General features: G+C 41.6%; 1 long non-coding RNA gene across 1 annotated transcript in view; it reads left to right on the top strand.

Annotated features, from left to right (window-relative positions):
* Positions 1-21,338, top strand: part of LOC309547149 — a 47,575-nt gene that overhangs the window by 13,169 nt on the left and 13,068 nt on the right. The window lies entirely within an intron of this gene.

The raw sequence follows: 21,338 nt of genomic DNA, 5'->3' as shown, positions 1-21,338 counted from the left end.
ACAAATGTATTATATTGCAGCTTACCAATCCTTCGATGTGATGGTTGCATTCGTTTTCTTTGGGGGTTTTTTAGGCTTTTTTCCTTTATTTTCATCAGGTGATCCAGCCAGTAAGTCTAATACTTTTTACCTTCCTTCAACAGAATGAGCTGTACAGACAAAGTAGCAGTTGGAAGGTTGAGACAAACTACAGTGGGGAAAATAACTATTTAATCCCCTGCAGATTTTGTAAGTTTGCCCACTTACAAAGAAATTAGGGGCTATATTTTTTATCATAGGTGTATTTTAAATTATATCAACTAAAATTTAAAACAAAAAAAACACGATACAAATATTATAAATTGAGTTGCAGTTTAGTAAGTAAAATAAGTATTTGATCCCCTACCAATTAACAATAATTCTAGCTCCCACAGACTGGCTACTGTATGTGCTCATTTGGTACACAGATTAGTCCTGTCAATATAAGAAGGTGCTCAAAATGACAACTCATTGGTGTGCATAAAAGACACCTGTCCACAGAATCTTTTTTCCATTCAAACCTCCTCATGGGCAAGATCAAAGAGCTGTCAAAGGACATCAGGGATAAGATTGTAGACCTGCATAAGGCTGGAATGGGCTACAAGACTATCAGCAAGAAGCTTGGTGAGAAGAAGACAACTGTTGGAGCGATTATTTGAGAATGGAAGAAATACAAAATAACCATCAATCACCCTCGGTGTGGAGCCCCATGCAAGGTTTCACCTAATGGGGTAAGGATGATCATGAGAAAAGTGAGGGATTAGCCCAGAACTAAATGGGAGGAGCTTGTGAATGATCTCAAGGCAGTTGGGACCACAGTCACCCAACAAACCATTGGTAACACAATACGCCTCCATGGATTGAAATCCTGCAGCATCCACAAGGTCCCCTCCTCAAGAAAGCACATGTACAACCTAATCTAAAGTGAATATCTAATTCTAAATGATTCAGAGAAGGATTGGGAAAAAATGCTGTGGTCAGAGGAGACCAAAATTAAGCTCTTTGGCATTAACTCAACTCGCCAAGTTTGGAGGAAGAAAAATGCTAACTATACCGCTAAGAACACTTTTTCTACAGTCAGGCACACAGGTGAAAATATTATGCTTTGGGGCTGTTTCTCTGCTAAAGATACAGGCTGACTTTGCCGCATTGAGAGGCCAATGGACGGGGCCATGTATTGTAGAATCTTGGATGAGAACCTTCTTCCCTCAGCCAGAACACTGAAGATGGGTCGTGGATGGGTCTTCCAGCATGACAATGACCCAAAACATGCCGCCAAGGCAACAAAGAAGTGGCTCAAGAAGAAGCACATTAAGGTCATGGAGTGGCCTAGCCAGTCCCCAGACCTTAATCCTACAGAAAATGTATGGAGGGAGCTGAAATTTCGAGTTGTCAAATGACAGCCAAGAAACCTTAAGGATTTGGAGAAGATCTGTAAAGTAAAATGGAACAAAATCCCTCCTGAGATGTGTGCAAATCTGGTAACCAACTACAAGAAACGTCTTACCTCTGTGCTTGCCAACAAGGGTTTCTCCACCAAGTACTAAGTCGTGTTTTGCTCAGGGATCAAATACTTACTTTACTCACTGAACTGCAACTCAATCTATAACATTTGTATCATGTGTTTTTTCTGGATTTTTGGTTGATATTCCGTCTCTATCAAAATACACCTATGATAGAAATTATAGACCCTTATATTCTCAATAGGAGACCATATGGGTTAAAATAGTCTTGGGTTATTCATTTTTAATCTACTGTCTTCACACATGTTATACATGTTTTGTTTGGACACTTGTCCTTTCAAATAATTTTACTGTGACTCTATTTTGTAATAAAATTATGTTTTAAGAGAATTTGTGAGTCGCTATGATTCATTTCATGATGTGCCTTAGAAAGTCCAGTTTTCTGTTTTTGTGATGAACCAATTTGGGTTCTGGTTTTCCAGCCCAAGATTCCCCACAAACTCCCATTTTCTATATTACTTTGGATGATGGCACTAGTTGGGTAGTTCAGTTTTCCTAATATCAGATTTTATGCATTTATGTAAAACCTTTATCCCAAAAGGTAAAAAAAAAAAAAACAGTTTGCTATAACTGCAAATAAAGTATTAGCAGGAGTTAGTCTTGAATTTGTTAGTCATGTCCATCCAAATTTGATAGTACATCTAACACTACCCTCTCCCCAGACTGACAAAGCTGATGTCCAAAGGCGTCTGCTCTACTACTTCATCCAGAATGCAGACGCCCTAATACAAGAAGTGTGTTACTGGCTGGATCACCAGGTGAAATAAAGGAAAAGAAGCCTACAAATGGCAAACTAAGGCACCTGCCACATCTAAGGATACGTTGCAATATATAAAATTTTTGTTTTTGAGTTAATACCAATTCAAAGGCTAAGTTCACCTTTTGGAACATGTTACATGTCCCACCCATATTTAGCAAGAGGAAGAACAAGAACACAATCAGGCAGGACAGCCTGCCTGCTAAACCAGCAGTCGGGAGTCAGAACAGTCTCTATTTTATGACACATCTTCTTTGTGCCAGATCCCAGAGGGCAGCATCTGATGGCTCCATGGGGGACTAACTGAGCTGCCAGCAGGCCAAACTATAGACTGGAGTGTCCAGGCAACTGTAGGATTACTCCGTGGACCAACCACACAGGTATTTCCCAAACTTTCTTCTATCATTGCCACCAAGTGACAGTGGGCTCCATTCACAAAGTGGTATTCTCCCCTTTATAAAATTTGCGGTAAAATTGCTCATAGCATTTTGTTTTACATTTTTTTTGCAATTTACAAAAAAAAAAAAAGGCTACTAAAATACCACATGCAGTATTTTATTAGAATATTCGGTATTTATCTCATGAAACCATGCGGTATTTTATCTCATGCAATATCCAGTGTGATAGATATAGTGGAGAAGGATTAGAACCCAGAGATGTATAGTAACGAAGTAGAACTACTTAAGTACTGTACTTAAGTACCGAAATGCGGTATCTGTACTTTCCTAGAGTAGAATTTTTTTCTCCTACTTCTACTTTTACTTCACTACATTTTTTCGATGATTTCGATACTTCTACTCAAGTATTTTTTTTTTGTGCTGCATAGTTACTCGTTACTTTTAAAAAAATTACCAGTGCCAGAACAGTAGATGGCAGGTTGCATAAAGCTCAAAAAAATGTGTATAATGTCATTTGTAAATCAGCGCATACGAAAATAAAGGCTGTGTATAATAAAAGCTGCTATACCAAATCTTTCCAATAAAAAGAAAATATGAAACAAACAAATAAATGGTGCTACAGCGCTTAAAGTGCATCAAGAAACTACTAACAAACACAGGTTAATCATTTGAATAAATCATTTGAAATAATAAAAACAATATGATGTTCAAACTTTTGACTTATTTCTTTAATAACTACATAACACAGTACTTGTACTTCTACTTTCAGTACTTGAGTAGAAATTTTTTTTCAAAACTACTGGTACTTTTTACTTTTAGTACTTAAGTAGCAAATTTTTTGAAAAAACTACTTGCAATACTTAAGTAAAAAAAATGTTGAATACTTTAGTACTTCTACTTAAGTAACTTTTTCTGCGAGCACTTCCACTTCTACTCAAGTAATTTTTTGATCGAGCACTTGTACTTTTACTCAAGTAGAAATTTCGAGTACTTTATACAAGTCTGTTAGAACCCCTCTCAGTTTTATTGCTAATAAAGAGGTAAAATGGTTTCAACTGTAGAAATATGTCAACTCACTAAGACAGTGCACTCCCTGCAGCATATGTATTAATACAAAAGAAAAAAGCTGACTAGAATACCAATCAAAGGGAAGCTGCTTTCAAAGGACACACGTGGCCTATCAAAAACAAATAAGTTAAATTAAGTTAACACTAAATAGCTTTAAAAATGTCAAAATCCCTTGGTAACCTCTGGAGGAAGCCTAGGGTTTCATGGAACCCTGATTGAGAAAGCCTGCAATAAAGTCACTTTTGCTGTGATATCTGGCAAAGTCATTGGACAGGTCTGCGTTTTCTAGTTAGAAAATAGCGATTGTAATTTTCTGATGTTCCTGAACATGTCACTCTGGTCTCCATCTGTCAAACCTTCAAATTGATGACCCCCCCCCCCCCTTCTAACAGCTCAAGTTCCACACCTTTGTAAGAATACTTGTCTAATCATAATCCCATTCTGTTTTGCAAATTATTGAGCCATAGACAACAAATAATAGTGAATAAGTAAAGTATTCCCACTACATGTAACATATGTTCTAACAAGGGGTTAGAACATGTTTGGAGTGATTGGGAGGTTTGCAGCAAATGATGTATATCAGGGATCCTCAAATTACGGCCCTCCAGCTGTTGCGGAACTACACATCCCATTAGGCATTTGAAAACCCTGACATTCACAGACATGACTAGGCATGATGGGAATTGTAGTTCCTGAACAACTGGAGGACCAAAGTTTGAAGACCCCTGATGTATATGCTTATATAAACAAAAAAAAGTCTCCAAAAATCTACAAGAAAAGGGGGAAAGCTATAAAAGGTAACTCATTTATATATAGCACAAGATAAAGAAAGAAGAAATGTCAGAACTTTCTGGTACCAAAAGAGGAATGGCCACATTCAATTTACAATAAAATATCAATGTTTATTACAAAATGTATATTAAAAAAAGTTTAAAAAGACAGGCTTCATCCACCTGCTTGTATACAATTTTTGATAATTTTTTAAGCATTTTCCCAAGGCACCCCTGAAGAAACCTCAAGGCACCCCTGAAGAAACCTCAAGGCACCCCCAGGGTACTTGGGCACTCTGGTTGAAAAGCGCTGTTCTAAAAAATAGTTTGTGCGTCTTCTGCTATCAACTCCTTAACCACTGACTACATTTTTTGGCATCATCTGTCTGGTTGGTTCAATTATCTACTTCCTCAAGACCAACCCATGTTTAACTTTTTGGCATTGTATGGGCCTCTTTAGTTTGATGTCAGCCTGTCTGCACATCTTGTTAGTGTGCAGCCTGTGGCCTGCCCCCTATATTATTTGGATTACTGAGCACCCACACATTTAGAGCTTACTTGAAAAGTACCTGCTAATGGTGAAGAGCACTAAAGCAGTAATCTTAGGGTCTGAACAAGTAGATCCTGTAGTTTCTGCCCTTTGAATATCTAAGACTATAAAATAGTTTTAAATATCTATTCCTTTGCAATATACATGCACAGGTGTAAATCCAGATGTGTCCAGCGATTTGTGCCCATGCATGTTTTAAGGACAGTACAGTGTATATCCACATACAGCCATTCCTTACAATGGGCAGCTGTATGCTGCAACTGTGTCTCCCAGGTGCAGCAATATGCCCGCAGTTGACACGGTATGGCCTCATACATCTGTGTACATGAGGTCTTATTGGACCTTATAAACATGCTGGCCATGGACAAAGACCATGCAATGCAATATGGTTTTGAAAAACTTTCCCAGGCGAGTCTGCAAATAAATTCATAGGAACAGCAAATCTTGAACCCACGTGATTCACCTTGAACTCATGGTAGCAGTAAACACAAACCTGTTCCCTATTAACAGCATGACAGTGCAGGAACACAACTGGAAGACGGGAGAAAAAAGATTGTCAATCTAGAACAGGAAGTGCCCAGTGCAGGATCAAACTCTGTGAAAGCCCCTAGGCAAAGGTGCCGCCGACCGAAAGAGGGAGCAGGTACCTGTCAAAACCAGGTACCCGCCCCCCCCCCAAAAAAGTGCCACATTTTAAAGAGGAGGGTGGGATGTATATAAACAGAAAATCCCCTTTTGGGTGATGTTTCGCTTTAAGTTTTTACCGGGTACATTACAATAATACAATAGTTTCTCCATAGAATCTTTAATGTAAAGTTTTCTTTTATTTAATTCTTTTATTTAAGTTGATTCATTTTTTTCCAACTTTTGTGAACAATTTAAGAAAGCTTCATAGTAGTTTTCTTTCAATATCAAATCACTAGGATTTGTGGATCTCTTGTCGTGGGGCCCTTAAACAGCATGGGGCCCATAGGCCAGTGCCTACACTCCTCATTTGGTAACCCAGCTCCGGAAGTGCCTGAACCAGGACCTTCATGGCAGAATCACTTAGTATTATTCTGATGAAAGCTGCAGATGTAAAAATATTGAAAATTACTTTAAAATTACAGTATTACCATATTAAATAAAACGTGAAATTATAGTAATTGACTTTAAAAAATAGTTTAAGTGAAAAGAAATAGAAAAAAAAAACTAATAGTATATAGTAAGGCATCTTTTGAAACAGAACAAACCAGAGCTGGAAAATAATGGCAGCCAAGCTTAGACTTCCAGATGATTACTTAGCTAGGTACTCCACCTGCCCTAAATCACATTCTACCCTCCCCATTTGTTGTTATTATTTCCAGGGTGCGTTTGCGAGTGGTATTCCATGTGCAATTGGTCCATTTTAAATGAGGCAATCAGCAGCACGACACAGCCTGGCAGGGGACTCTAGCTTACTTAAGGTCAAGTGCTTGTGTATAGTATCCGATTGAGGGCAAAGCTCTCTGTCCCCTGGGATAAACACAAGCAAAGTAGACCTAGAGACAGCAACAAAAGCCATTATTCTGAGAAATAGAGAAACAAAACTCCTATTAGAGAGCCAAGGATGCAGGAGATTGACCCATCGAGTGCTGGAGAGACTGGAGATGGTAAAGCACGGCTAAGATTACAATACGATTTTGTGTCAGCTTTCATTTAACAAGCCATTAATCTTGAAACAAGATCAGGAAAGATATATATCAAAATATAAAGCTTAAACTTCATGCACATAAGGCTTAATAGATTATTTTACTGTATATCTGTATGGTTATAATAATTTTTACTCTTGTTCTAATGCAAGATTCGTCTATTGCAGATACATTGTATAAAATGTATGTATTAAAGAGGACCTTCACCCAAAATGTCCAAAACAAGATAAGGCACCAATATAAATATTGTAAAAACAGCAAAAAAAAAAAAACATTTAGCGATACATGCAGCCCCCCCCCCCCCCCCCCCCCCAGGGCCATGTTTAGTGCACACCTTGCACCCATGGATGATAGGCCACTGCATGTGAGATAGGGACCTTTGTAAGCTCCTAGATTGGGACTGATGTGAATGTACATTATGTAAAGCTAATGCTAAAATTGTTGGTGCCATATAAATACCTATTATAATAACAATAAATAAATTGGTTAATTTTTTTCAAATTGCTTTACTGCTGAGCATGGGGAACAGGGAGACAGGGACACTATTATACAACGTGACCTAAAAACTGATCTACAATTATCTGTTAGAAAAAGAAATTGCAATTACAGAACATGCTGTTATTTTTTCATGGCAGTTACTTGAGCGGTGTCTATATAGATACCATAAATAGTTAAAATAAAAATGTAATTATAAAAGTTTTTCCCCTAAAAATAGATAAAAGCAGAACAATGGTCAGCATGACAGGAGAGCTTATGAGTACTTGTATTATCACCTATGGTTCTGCAAGATTGTTATTCATAGCTGTGACATCATAGCCCTGAATAATACAATTACTATGGGTTACACAGCTGGAAGGAAATTAATATTAGTCCTCCCACTGACAAGTGAAATCGCTTAGAACAAGGCCTTCATTTTAGAAGGCTACATCCACTTAGCGCTGCTTCCAGTGCATGTCTTTCTATCTTAAGTGCCTTTCCTTTTGAAAAACGTTTCAAAGATGAATACATAAAATCTACATTCAAATGTACTAAACATTTTAACAGATTGTTGGTTATCTATTCTGTATGTCAAAAGCTAAAAAAAAGCATAATGTTTTCTTCACATTACAAAGTATTTTTTTTACAAAAAGAGAAGTTCATCCTTGGAATAGACTTCCAGCAGAGGCAGTGAGTCAGTCAACAGTAGGTGGATTCAAAATGCTTTGAGCAAACATAAATGTATACTCAGACAAAAAAAGTAGAGCCAGAGTAGAGCCTGGGGCTCAGACAACATTGCTGAGAGAGCTACGGACTGAATACTTTGTAAAAGAAAAAGGTACCAGAGCCCAAACAGAGGGGAAATATAGCGTCCTTCACGGACCCACCCTCGACGACCTGTACATATCCCCCCCTCTGCCCCAACGCCGAGGAGGTGGAGGCAACAGTGGAGCTATCAGGCAACAGTCAGCATCAGGGGCACTACATTGAATTCCATATCTTTTGGGACTACTCCATCTCTTATTTGCTTGCAATATTCATATTTCTGGTAAGCAGTGGTATATGTTGGTGGTGGTCACAGATATGGATTGAACTTGTCGCATGGGATGGATCAGTGGCGGCTTTGAATTTTGTTCTTTCTGTCACCAAATTTTTTATATTCGGTAAGCAGCTTGTGATGCTGGTGGTGGTTCTTCACTTTACTTAGCACCCACTTCTAATTCATTCACCTAGGGTGTTCCTAGTGTGTGTACTTCCTGTTCAAATACACTATCACGCTATGTATATTTTTATTTCATGTGCACTTGATTGATGTCCATTGAGCCTATCGTATCATCTGTGGTCTGGAATCCTCCTCAAAGGTCTTCCCTTAGGATTCACATTTGATCCGGAGAATTACCATCTTCTTATCAGGCGATTAATACTGCTGTATCTGGTAAGCAGTATGTATATATAATACCATCTATAGAGGAGTTTCTCTTGGAAGCATTTGGACTCTTGTTTTATACAGTGCCTTGCGAAAGTATTCGGCCCCCTAGAACTTTTTTACCTTTTGCCACATTTCAGGCTTCAAACATAAAGATATAAAACTGAATTTTTTTGTGAAGAATCAACAACAAGTGGGACACAATCATGAAGTGGAAAGAAATTTATTGGATATTTCAAACTTTTTTAAGAAATAAAAAACTGAAAAATTGGGTGTGCAAAATTATTCAGCCCCCTTAATAAAAGTTAATACTTTGTAGCGCCATCTTTTGCTGCGATTACAGCTGTAAGTCGCTTGGGGTATGTCTCTATCAGTTTTGCACATCGAGAGACTGACATTTTTGCCCATTCCTCCTTGCAAAACAGCTCGAGCTCAGTGAGGTTGGATGGAGAGCGTTTGTGAACAGAAGTTTTCAGTTCTTTCCACAGATTCTTAATTGGATTCAGGTCTGGACTTTGACTTGGCCGGCCATTCTAACACCTGGATATGTTTATTTGTGAACCATTCCATTGTAGATTTTGGATCATTGTCTTGTTAGGAGACAAATCTCCGTCCCAGTCTCAGGTCTTTTGCAGACTCCATCAGGTTTTCTTCCAGAACGGTCCTGTATTTGGCTCCATCAATTGTATCCATCTCCCCTGTCCCTGCTGAAGAAAAGCAGGCCCAAACCATGATGCTGCCACCACCATGTTTGATAGTGGGGATGGTGTGTTCAGGGTGATGAGCTGTGTTGCTTTTACGCCAAACATAACATTTTGCATTGTTGCCAAAAAGTTTGATTTTGGTTTCATCTGACCAGAGCACCTTCTTCCACATGTTTAGTGTGTCTCCCAGGTGGCTTGTGGCAAACTTTAAACAACACTTTTTATGGATATCTTCTTGCCATTCTTCCATAAAGGCCAGATTTGTGCAGTATACGACTGATTGTTGTCCTATGGACAGAGTCTCCCACCTCAGCTGTAGATCTCTGCAGTTCATCCAGAGTGATCATGGGCCTCTTGGCTGCATCTCTGATCAGTCTTCTCCTTGTATGAGCTGAACGTTTAGAGGGACGGCCAGGTCTTCGTAGATTTGCAGTGGTCTGATACTCCTTCCATTTCAATATTATCGCTTGCACAGTGCTCCTTGGGATGTTTAAAGCTTGGGAAATCTTTTTGTATCCAAATCCGGCTTTAAACTTCTCCACAAAAGTATCTCGGACCTGACTGGTGTGTTCCTTGTTCTTCGTGATGCTCTCTGCGCTTTAAACGGACCTCTGAAACTATCACAGTGCAGGTGCATTTATACGGAGTCTTGATTACACACAGGTGGATTCTATTTATCATCATTAGTCATTTAGGTCAACATTGGATCATTCAGAGATCCTCACTGAACTTCTGGAGAGAGTTTGCTGTACTGAAAGTAAAGGGGCTGAATAATTTTGCACACCCAATTTTTCAGTTTTTATTTGTTAACAAAGTTTGAAATATCCAATAAATTTTGTTCCACTTCATGACTGTGTCCCACTTGTTGTTGATTCTTCACAAAAAATTACAGTTTTATATCTTTATGTTTGAAGCCTGAAATGTGGCAAAAGGTCGCAAAGTTCAAGGGGGCCGAATACTTTCGCAAGGCACTGTAAATTCACTTAATTCATTGGTTATGGGACTTTATGAGGACTTTCTCCTATAATTCATTTTTTGGTCTTTTTAATTTTGAAAAAAACCCAATATTTTTCTACTTTCTGCTAAAAAACCTATCCATTAAAAAATTGAAAAATAAAACAAATTTCTTCATAAATTTAGGCTAAAATGTATTCTGCTACATATTTTTGGTAAAAAAAATCCCAAGAAGCATAAATTGATAGATTTGCACAAAAGTTATAGCGTCTACAAGCTATGGGATATTTTTATTTATTTTTACTAGTAATGACAGCGATCAGTGACTTATAGTGGGACTACGATATTGCGGCGGACATTCTGACAGTGACAATTTGTGGTAGTAAAAGCTATAGCTACAACAAAATGGCAACCATCTGCGAATAAGCACGGACTTCCTGATGCATGAGTGTGAGTGAGGAGGCTTTAGCTCCTATTTCCACCTTTAGAAAAATCCTCAGATGCGTTTCGCCATTTTCAGGGCCTAATCCAAATTCAAGGCCTGTACGATTAGGTCCCGAAAATGGTGAAACACGTCTGAAGGGTTTTCAACAGGTGGAGAACAGGAGCTGAAGGCATCCTTTACCCATTTCACTCCCACTCATGCAACAGGGTGTCTGTGTGCAGACAGCCGCCATTTAGTTGAAGTCTACTGAAGCTTGACAAGCCGATCCTGTCTGTCTTGCACCAGTCTTTCCACATGCTGATCCGACGGATATACTGTACAAGGGTTGGACAAAATTATTATAATAATATGATGTCGGACCACCTTTGGCATTCAAGACGCCCTGAATTCTTCAGGGAATTGACAAATATTAGTCTTGGATGGTGGATTATTGAGTCTCATATTCATGCAAAAATATGGGTCACAATCCTAAGCAATGTGCTTTTGTTTCTTTCGGTCAGTTGACCATGTCGACCGCGCTTATGCTTATCAGATAATGTTTTCCCAGAAACTGTATATGCTGTCATAACCTTTGATACTGTACCTTGCGACACCACATATACATTTAAAGTTCAGTCACAGAGGCACCTGCTAAGTGGGAACTAACAATTTTCCCTTTTTGAAGCCCAGTAAGCTCTGACATGACTCAATATTACTAGCACTCCACACAGTGAGTGACGAAAGTGAGGCTTCCCACCTGTTAGCTAGGTGTCTCATCACACAGCGGAAGCACTTGGTTGCAAAACCCTTTTTGACAATCACAGAGGTCAGACATTTTTTTTAGTTAATGGTTTGGTGGTGAATTGGCGCAAGAAGAGGTCTCAAAAAAAAAAAAAAAAAAAAAAAGTCTGGTCCTGGGGACCCGGGGGCGGGGGGGAAGGGAGAAGGGAAACACCAGGGGTGGGGGGACCCCCAAACAGTTCAGGGGGTAGCTGTCCACTGTAGCGGCTGCCGGCGGAAGAGACAGAAGAGATCTCTGGGGGGAGACAAGAGGGAAGACAGCGCAGCGCCTTCTAAGTGCAGCAAGACATTTATTGAAGTATGTGCAGCAGTATTACACTCACATTTAGTCGGTGAATAAGATGCAGTTAGTCAAGTAATGTTGATCATCAGGAGCATCACTGGAGCGGGTCCCGGTGGTGGAGGCAGTGGAACCCGGTGAGAGCAGCAGGGGGTTCCTCCGTGTGTACAGGGATGGCCTCGGTGGTGTCCGTGGGCTCCTCGTCAACTGGTGGAACGCTGGCACTCGTGGGTCCTGGGATCCTGAAGTCACTCCTGGCGGTGATGCGGGATGCTACGGCGACGCGTTATCGGAGCATGCGCTCCTTCCTCAGGCCGTCCGTTTTTTAGTTGGCCACCAGGTTTGCACATGTTTTAGGAGTCATTAAGATTTTGAGGCTGACATTTGGACCCATGCTGACGAAGTCGTTCAGTCGACATAACGCGTACGGAGAAGGAGCCTGTCCACACACATCGCATCGTATTGTATCCCTGTTTGTAATGCCCGCACTGGCCGAGTGCTTGTACATGTGAGTTTCCTTTTGCTGCTTTTTTTGTATCTTTAATACATTTTAAAATGGAGAGCACTAGGATCCCTGTCTTTACTTTACACATGGTAACTCTGCCTTGAGTGAGGAGAGAGGTGACGTCCCTATTACCCCATTACTGTGTTAGTGTACACAGCGGGTCTGGCTGCTAACCTACCATTACCCATTAAGAGGTATCCCCACCTTGGTAAAAGAGAGAAGGAGGTGAGGAGCCCATTGCCTTTTAGCACCATAGAGTGCACACAGCGTATCTGGCTAATTATAAGTTGTGAGCCAGATTGGGAGGTGAGCTTCTAGAATATTATTACCAGCACACAGAGTCACATATATGGTATTGAAGCAGCAGCACCTTTATTGCTTTTTGCACAGCACTGAAGATTTTCTGGATTTTTGATTATGGACTCGGCCCTATTTTAATATTGGAGTATTTTGACGATTGTCACATTATTGTTAGCACGTGCCCTTTTTGTTCACTGTGGCACTTTTTGACAATTTTACCACTGCCATATTATTTATTGAATCCTATATACATTATATGTATTGATTTTTTTTGGTAGCACTTGCACTTTAATCACTGTGCTTAGTCACCATTTATCAGTTGTTTTCATATTTATTGGATTTGTATTTATTTATTTATTTATTTATCCCCCTGGCGCTGCATTAATTCTACTCTGATGTTTGCTAACTTGAACCTTCAGCTCTCTCCACATTTTTTATATGGGCTTAAGGTCTGGAGACTGGCTAGGCCACTCCAGGACCTTAATGAACTTCTTTCTGAGCCACTCCTTTGTTGTCTTGGCCGTGTGTTTTGGGCCATTGTCATGCTGGAGTACCCATCCACGACCCATTTTCAATGCTCTGGCTGAGGGAAGGAAGTTCAGACCCAAGATTTGACGGTACATGGCCCTGTCCATTGTCCCTTTGTTGAGGTGAAGTTGTCCTGTCCCGTTTGCAGAAAAACATCCCCAAAGCATGATGTTTTTTACTTCCATGTTTGACAGTGGGGATGGTGTTCTTGGGGTCAAAGGCAGCATTCCTCCTCCTCCAAACACAGCGAGTTGAGTTGATGCCAAAGAGCTCAATTTTGGTGTCATCTGCCCACAACGCTTTCACCCAGTTCTACTCTGTGAGGAATCTGGGCCGATTCCTCACAGTTCTCATGATCATTGAAACTCCACGAGGTGAGATCCTGCATGAAGCCCCAGATCGAGAGAGAGTGACAGTTATTTTGTGTTTCTTCCATTTGTGAATAATCGCACCAACTGTTGTCACCCTCTCACCAAGCTGCTTAGCGATGGTCTTGTAGCCCATACCAGCCTTGAGTAGGTCTACAATCTTGTCCCTGACATCCTTGGACAGCTCTTTGTTCTTAGCCATGTTAGGGAGATTGGAATCTGATTGGTTGATTGCTTCTGTGGACAGGTGTCTTTTATACAGGTAACAAGCTGAGATAAGGAGCACTACATTTAAGAGAGTAATCCTAATCTAAGCTCATTACCTGTATAGAAGACTCCTCAGAACCAGAAATCTTGCTGTTTTATAGGGGATCAAATACTTATTTCACTCAAGAAACGCAAATCAATTTGAAATGTGTTTTTCTGGACATTTTTTGTTGTTATTCTGTCTCTCACTGTTAAAATAAACCTACCATTAAAATTATAGACTGATCACGTCTTTGTCAGTGAGCAAACCTATAAAATCAGCAGGGGATCAAATTATTTTCCCTAATTGTATTGGCCAGTGATGGTGAACTTTGGCACCCCAGATGTTTTGGAACTACATTTCCCATGATGCTCAACTACACTGCAGAGTGCATGAGCACCATCACTGGTTCACCATCACTGGTATAGGCTCTCCCTCCTCTCCCCTGCAGCAGACACAGGAGAGCTGAAGCCGCAGGATCATGTGACATTAAAAATAGGTAAGTACAAATGGGAGAGCATTTCTGTATTGACAGCCCTTATTTGCTGCAGGCATATCTTAAAATGCAATTTTTGCTCAAATGCTGGCTGCATGAGCTTTAGGAGCTGGGCATGACCGGGGACTTTTTTTCTGCAACGGCTGTGTGGCACCAGGCAAGGCCACTTGGTGAAGAACTCAGAACTTGAAAAGTGACAATGCCCTTTAAATTTCAATTAAGATTGACAGTGGGAGTGATTGCACTGGCGGCTGGAACGTGAAAGAAGGGGCAGAGTAGGGATGATTGACACAAAGTATTCTCTGCCGTTTGCTTTTCCTGCATCCTCCTGTCTTATTAAATGCAATGACATTAGGTAGGGTAGTTAGACAGCACATTTAAGAGAAAGAGGAGAAATCATTAGCCACACTCTATACAATAGAATTTTGTTATAGCTGGCTGGAATGACTGAAACAGATGGTACCATTCCATAAATGCAAGACAAGATATGTCATCTGTACATAAGAAACTGCTCAGCAAGCTTTTAATTGAGTCATAATGGCAGACATGAGGAGTTTCGAGGGCCACAAGGGGTCCGCTTTATTAGGCAATAGTCAACTGATGAAAGAGACCCTGTGTGGCCCTAAATTATTGCATATCTTTCTTTGTGACTACACAATAAGCTCTCACAGAGCAATTTCTGATGTACAGATGGCATATCTTGTCCAGAACAACAGAAGTCACACAAAGTTTAAATACATGCCAGGAGGCAGAGTTGAGAGCCCTTACAAAAATAATTATAGTCTGAGAAAATGAGAATCTAGTTTCAGGGTAAATATGGATGACAAATCATGTGGAGAGCTACACAAATTTCACTTGTTTTTGGCTTTGATGGATCCATTCTAAAGCAATAGTTTCCACAGCAAAGTTACATTAAATTACATTAATATCAGATACTTTATTATCAGTGGGTTAAATTCAGTACATATTTATCCATATTAGGCCCCATTCACACCTCAGCATTTTGTAGCTTGAAGTTTCAAAATGCTGGAGGAGAAAAATAATCAATTATTCTCTATGGAGAGGGTTCACATCTCCACTCCAAGTAGCCTGAAGCCAAACGCCTGATGCTCAAAAAAGTTCTGGCGCTTTTTTTATAGCTTTAATCGGGCAGATCTGAGCATGTTTGATGTGTTTGTATTCCCATAGAAATGAATGTAAACGCACTAGTGATTGACCGATATCGTTTTTTCGTTGCCGATACCGATATTTTGGTCATCGCATATCGGTATCGGCCAATATTGGCCGATATTTTTGCACATTTAAAATTTTGCAAGATAAACACAAATTTTGACACAAATTTGTTACTGAACATGTAAATCTTTATTTATTTTACATTTTTAACATTAAGGACTCATTCTTCACACCTTAACTGCATGAAAACTGATAGGAAAACTTCAATTTCAGGGACATTTCACATCATCTGATTGTGCATTAATGCACAACAATCTGCTGCAGTAGTGCACTCACTCACTGCAATAATTGTAATTCACTACTGCAGTGCAGCAAGTGCAAAACTGCTAGAAAAAAAGCTAGGCAACAGCTACACAGTGGATTGGACTGGGGTCAGTGGACTACCTCTGCAGTAGGGCACTCACTGCAACTACTGCAGTCAGTTCAAAACTGCTAGAAAAAAAGCTAGGCAACACAACAGCTACACAGTGGATTGGACTGGGGTCAGTGGACTACCTCTGCAGTAGGGCACTCACTGCAACTACTGCAGTCAGTTCAAAACTGCTAGAAAAAAAGCTAGGCAACACAACAGCTACACAGTGGATTGGACTGAGGGTCAGTGGACTACTTCTGCAGTAGGGCACTCACTGCAACTACTGCAGTCAGTGCCACACCGCTAGAAAAAAAAAGCTAGGCAATACAACAGCTACACAGTGGATTGGACTGGAGTCAGTGGACTACCTCTGCAGTATGGCACTCACTGCAACTACTGCACTCAGTGCAAAACTGCTAGAAAAAAAGCTAGGCAACAGGTACACAGTGGATTGGACTGGGGTCAGTGGACTACCTCTGCAAAAAGGCACTCACTGCAACTACTGCAGTCAGTGCAAAACTGCTTGAAAAAAAGCTAGGCAACAGCTACACGGTGGATTGGACTGGAGTCAGTGGACTAACTCTGCAGTATGGCACTCACTGCAACTACTGCAGTCGGTGCAAAACTGCTAGAAAAAAAGGCAACACAACAGCTACACAGTGGACTGGACTGGAGTCAGTGGACTACCGCTGCAGCGGGCAGTCACTCACTGCAATAATTTTAAATTACTACTGCACTACTGCAGTAGTAATTTAAAATTATTGCAGCAGTGAGTGACGCACTACTGCAGCAGTAATCCACTGACTCCAATCCACTGTCTAGCTTTTTTTCTAGCAGTTTTACACTGACTGCAGCACAGTCATTGCAAAACTGCTAGAAGAAAATAGCTAGACAAAAGCTAGACAATGGATTGGAGTGGACTGGTGGACAGACACTACTACTACACTTTCAAATCAATACTCCCAGTTAAGTAGAACAATATTATAGTGCAGAAAGCATAACATTTCAGCATGTTCACCAGTTAAAGGGCTTCTTTTCTTTTCAAATATTGCTTCCACTTCACTAAAAACATGCTCATCTGGTAGGAAGGAGGAGCAGAAGGGTATCTTCTAGCATGAGAAGCAAGTCTTTTGTAGCGTGCCTCATTTTCTTTCCACCACTGAAGAGGATTACTTCTTCTGTCAACTACTGGTTCCTACAAATAGAGATGAAGTTCATCTTTCAGGCTCATTATTGCAGATTCTGATGAATCCTCCGCATGAGGCCCCAATAAAACGCTTAACATGGCCTCTATTTGACCACAACAAATTTTCTCTTCTGTCCATTGTATTTTTGGACATATTTCTCCTGCATCCTGCTCTTCCACATCAGAAACCTTCTCTTCTTGACTTTTCTTTTCGTCAGGAGGAACCTCCTGCACCTTCTGTTGAATATCTTCTGTCAGCCATTGTTTTTGACCCTCAATCAGTCGTGAATGAGAGTGAGTTGCCAGCATCCTCTGGTTGCAGCATAGTCTTTACTTTGTCAACGACCTTTTCATGAATCTTTTGCAGCATTTCAGTTCGATAAAATTTGTCACTCTTCAGTGTGTACCTTGGCTCAAGTATGGACATCAACCGCCTAAATCCACAGTCAGACGCTATTGTAAATGGCTGGTTATCAGTGACCATCATCTCTGTGATTACTCTGTCCAGCAGTTGGGATCTTCCATCAGATTTTAGCCACCTGTTTTTTTTCTGAAACATATCTGTTATTGTTGCCTGGAATAGGGATGATTCACTTTGTGATTCATTTTGTTTTTTTGTGCTGCATTATACAATTCAACATGATGAACTCTTAGTTGGGCCAAAGATTAGACGTATTTTTGGTTTTAGCAGTTATTGATCCCATGCTTACATTGTTTTTGCAAGTGTTGCACATCGCTGCTAATTTTCCTGGAGATGGAGAAGAGAAATAGTCCCAGACCACACTTTTAATTTTTCTATCTCCATCCATCTCCATTGAAACTTGACAAGACACTAATATAGGCTTAAACAAAAGGGCTGACTGGCACCCTTTGGTGATGAGTGGCTGGCACCCTTTGGTGGGTGGCTGGCTGGTTGACACCCTGTGGTGGGTGGCTGGCTGGCACCCTGTGGTGGGTGGCTGGCTGGCACCCTGTGGTGGGTGGGTGTCTGGCTGGCACCTTTTGGTGGGTGTCTGGCTGGCTGGCACCCTGTGGTGATTGGCTGGCTGGCACCCTGTGGTAGGTGGGTGGATAGCTGGCTGGCTTGCACCCTGTGGTGGGTGACTGGCTGGCACCCTTTGGTGGGTGTCTGGCTGGCACCCTGTGGTGGCTGGGTGACTGGCACCCTGTGGTGGGTGGCTGGCTGGCACCCTTTGGTGGCTGGCTGGCACCCTGTGGTGGGTAGTGGCTGGCTGGCACCCTTTGGCGACTGGCTGGCTGGCAACCTTTGGTGGTTGGCTGGCACCCTTTGGTGCCTGGCTGGCTGGCACCCTGTGTGGTGGGTGGCTGGCAGGTACAGGTCCAGGGCCTGTGGCTGGCTAGCTGGTACAGTCAGGCAGGGTCTGTGGCTGGCTGGTACACAGGTGTGTGGGACTGGGTGGCTGGCTGGCACCAGGCAGCTGTGGGGGCTGTATTACACAACGTGCACTGTGTCTGTGACTGGTCACTGTACTGTGATTTTGATAAGAACTAGAAGATCACTCACTGTCCCGACCGACTGTGCACGGCATGCAGACTCCAGTATGGCCACTTTAAAACACACTGTAACGAGGCTCAGGGAGGCGGCCTAAGAAGGCCGCAAAAGCTGCCCAGTGCGCGGGGGCGCGTGGCGCAACATACGCAATGACGTCACAGCAATATCGGTACCCGCCAGGGCCAATTCTGATATATCAGGGAAAGTGCAAATCGGCCCTGATATATCAGTGTTACTGATAATCGGTCGATCTCTAAAACGCACCATTTGTGAGTTTTTGTGCGCATTCGCGTGTTTTTCTGCTCAAATGAATAAATGTAAAAATTACATAGTAATAATATAGGAATAATTAAATGTAACACAAGTACATGGATAACTAAAAATCATCATAAATAAATTAAATAAATGAAAGTGCTTGTAAAGTCTTGTTTTTTTATTTCTAATAAAATACCAAACATTTTCTACTTACCTCCTCTGTGTAGTGGTTTTGCACAGGGCAGCCCAGATCCTTCTCTTCTCAGGTTATGGCTGGAGCTCCTGACCCCTCCCACCTGTTGAGTGCCCCCACAGCAGGCAGCTTGCTATGGGGGCACCTGAGCCGAGCTGGAGCTTCGTGTATACATTCAGACATAGAGCTTCTGTTCGGCACAAAAAAAAAATACTATTAATAATAATAATAATTTATTTATTTTGTGTTAGGGTGTTTAGTTATTATTTTATTTTTTAAGGGTTAGGGGTTAAGGTTAGGGGTTAATTATTTATGTATTACTTAGTATTCATTTGTTTAATTTATTTATTTATGACTTTTTTTATTATTTGTGTATTTATTTTACATGTATTAAATTATTATTATTATTATTATTATTATTATTATTATTAGTAGTAGTAGTAGTAGTAGTAGTAGTATTAATAAAACCCAAACAAAAAAATTAATAAATAACCCTAACCCCAACTCCTAATCCTAACCCTAACTTAACTCTAACCCTTTACCCTAATGAGAAAAAAATAGTAAAAAATTATTATTAATAAATAAAACTAATGAAAAAGCTAAAAAATACCTAGTAACAAACGATGCAGCATATGATAGTTTTTCTATTCGCTAATAAAAAAAGGCAAAGCTCAGAAATGCTGTATAAAAACGTGCCAAAATGATGCATAAAAATGCACAAAAAAACGCACAAAGACGATTTGCTCAGGTGGGAATGCAGCCTTAGCGCAGCACCTCTGTTTTTACATTACTGATTTATTTGACATAGGAATCTGTCATTTTGGTGTATGCAGGGCCGGTGCTAGACTATTTTACGCCCTAGGCAAGACCAGCTACTTGCACCCCCCCCCCCCCAAAAAAAAGGGAAGAGATTAAAAACTCCTCCATGTCATACCCAGTGACCCTGATCCGATGGTTCCTCCATGTTATGCTTTCATACCCAGTGACCCCCCATATTCCTCCATGTCACACCCGGGGACCCTAATGTCTCTCCGTGTTACACCCAGGGACTTTGAGGTTTTTCCATTTCACACCCTTGGACCCTAATATACCTCCATGTCATGCTGTCATATCCACTGACCCTGATGTTCCTCCATGTCACACCCAGGGACCCCCGTGTTCCTCCATGTCATGCTGTCATACTCAGTGACCCCAATGTTCCTCTATGTCAGACCCTGATGTTTTTCCATGTCACGGTTGGGGATCCTGATGTTCCTCCATGTCACACCTGGGGACCCTGATGTTCATACGTGTCACACTTGGGGACCCCAATCCCCCATGGCACACCCAGGGACCCCAATTCCTCATGGCACACCTGGTGACCCCGAACTCCTGTTACACCCGGTGACCCCAATCCTCCATGTCACACCTGGTGACTCTGATTCCCCATGGCACACCTGGTGACCCCGATTCCCTTTCATACCAGGGATGCTCCATGTAACACCCAGGGACTCCGATCCCTGTTCTGGGGACACTAGCTGGGCGGTATGAAGAGAGTGGACCCCGCTCTGCCCTCCTTCACAGTAAACCTGCTGATTCCTTCTCCCAGGACATTCCTCTCCTGGACTACAGTGCTCACCACAGCTCCAACCGGCTCCTGGTGGAGGGAAAAGCAGCAGTCAGAGAGCTCCGCATGTCCTTCATCACCAACCTCCTCAGGCCATTCCGGTGCCTCATCGCTTCTGCCCCAGTAAAGGTACCCCCCTCCAGCGCCGAGCTCCGGCTCAGGTTCAGCTCTCCTCTGCTCCATGCTTAATACCAACCCAGGGAAATGAACAGCTGCCCACCAGCTCAGTGCAGAGAGTCACTTCCTGCCTGGGGTTAAGGCCGTTCAGCTCCAGCTGAAGAGGATCATCATGCAGGCAGCACTCTGGGGGGCTCCATTCCTGCCTCTTGGGGCCCCTCCAACAGTGGTGAAAAGCCAGAGCCTGAAAATTCCGCCACTGCCCAAGACACCTGGCATCTTTCTCTGTCCCTTCTTCCTCCCCTACCGCCACCTCTCCCCTCAGCTCACAATAATCATTCATGATGGAGAGAGAGTGCCGACCCCTGGCTGCGCCCCTAGGTGGCAATGCGCCCTAGGCGGCTGCCTAGTTTGCCTAGTGGAAGCACCGGCCCTGGGTGTATGCAGCAATTCTTTCTTTGGTCTCATTATTTTACTTCTGGAGCCAGATAGCGCGTCGGTACACCCCCTTTTTTTAATACAGCCTTATAGCGATCAGTTTAATTGATCCCTTAATAAAGACAAAGATTCCTGGAGAATCAAGATGGTCACCCTTATAAAATAGGCTTTTCCCACCTTG

The sequence above is a fragment of the Pelophylax lessonae genome (assembly GCF_965119305.1).
Source record: "Pelophylax lessonae genome assembly, chromosome: 2".
Classification (NCBI taxonomy): domain Eukaryota; kingdom Metazoa; phylum Chordata; class Amphibia; order Anura; family Ranidae; genus Pelophylax; species Pelophylax lessonae.
The sequence above is the reverse complement of the archived record's forward strand: the minus strand, read 5'-3'. Positions and strand labels throughout refer to the sequence as shown.